A 1,379-nucleotide genomic window follows, 5' to 3' on the forward strand; every position below is an offset into this window, starting at 1 on the left:
CTTGCTTAGAACAGATTGCTATGTGGCACTAAAATCTTAGTCAGATCAAGTAGCAGTCTACCCCACACAACTTTGGGAGCAGCAATATCAATTGGTTGGCCACCCATGTTTTGGAATTAAGTTAGCAGAGTTAATATAGCCATGTCTTCATGGCTAGCTAGAGGGTACAGTCAAATCCAGTCATGACCAGTTTCAGCAAATGGGTATGTTTCTAGAATCTAACATAGTCCAGTTTCCTCTCCATCTCTATTCTTGAGACAAACTTTGCAACTTCCAACTGAATTTGAATCCTTGCTTTTATGCCTACCTGCCAAGGTGCCTTGAGAAAAAATTTCCTCTAATTTTCCTAAGTAAGTTTCTTTTTTTTTTTTCCCCAAAAGGAACTGTTCTTATCTCTTGAGAGATTAAGCAAGATGAAGTGTGTCAAACATTGCAAGGTTTCTGAGCTTTCCTTTTTTTTTTATTTATTCGATATATTTTTTATTTACATTTCAAATGATTTCCCCTCTTCTAGCCCCCCACTCCACGAAAGTCACATAAGCCCCCTTCCCTCCCCCTGTTCTCCCATCCACCCCTTCCCACTTCCCTGTTCTGGTTTTGCCCTATACTGCTACATTGAGTCTTTCCAGAACCAGGGGCCACTCCTCCGTTCTTCTTGTACCTCATTTGATGTGAAGATTATGTTTTGGGTATTCCAATTTTCTAGGCTAATATCCACTTATTAGTGAGTGCATACCATGATTGATCTTTTGAGACTGGGTTACCTCACTTAGTATGATGTTCTCCAGCTCCATCCATTTGCCTAAGAATTTCATGAATTCATTGTTTCTAATGGATGAATAGTACTCCATTGTATATATATACCACATTTTTTGCATCAATTCTTCCGTTGAGGGATACCTGGGTTCTTTCCAGCTTCTGGCTATTATAAATAGGGCTGCTATGAACATAGTGGGGCACATATCCTTACTACATGCTGGGGAATCCTCTGGGTATATGCCCAGGAGTGGTATAGTAGAATCCTCCGGAAGTGACATGCCCAGTCGGCAGCACATATACTAAAATTGGAACGATACAGAGAAGATTAGCATGGCCCCTGTGCAAGGATGACACGCAAATTTGTGAAGCGTTCCTGAGCTTTCCTACAGAACCATTGCTATGTTCTCTTATCAAGGAACCATCTTCCCTCAGAACACACATGGCTTGGCCACTGATTCCCTTCAGGCTTTCCTCAATAGCTGCTTTCTTGACTGACTTTTCTGTGACATAAAATAGTGAATGGTATGTTTGTCCCAACACTTACCCTCTCATTCGTCTCATTTTCTTTATATACTTAATTTTAGAGAGCATCTATATTACTACATCTATCTTATCGATCA

General features: G+C 40.4%; 1 non-coding gene across 1 annotated transcript; it reads left to right on the forward strand.

Annotated features, from left to right (window-relative positions):
• Positions 1-1,035: 1,035 nt before the first annotated feature.
• LOC127672224 (U6 spliceosomal RNA) lies at positions 1,036-1,141 on the forward strand. Its single transcript, XR_007974882.1, has one exon. It is a non-coding gene; the product is annotated as a U6 spliceosomal RNA (small nuclear RNA).
• Positions 1,142-1,379: the final 238 nt, after the last annotated feature.

This window comes from Apodemus sylvaticus, chromosome 21, assembly GCF_947179515.1.
Source record: "Apodemus sylvaticus chromosome 21, mApoSyl1.1, whole genome shotgun sequence".
Lineage (NCBI taxonomy): Eukaryota > Metazoa > Chordata > Mammalia > Rodentia > Muridae > Apodemus > Apodemus sylvaticus.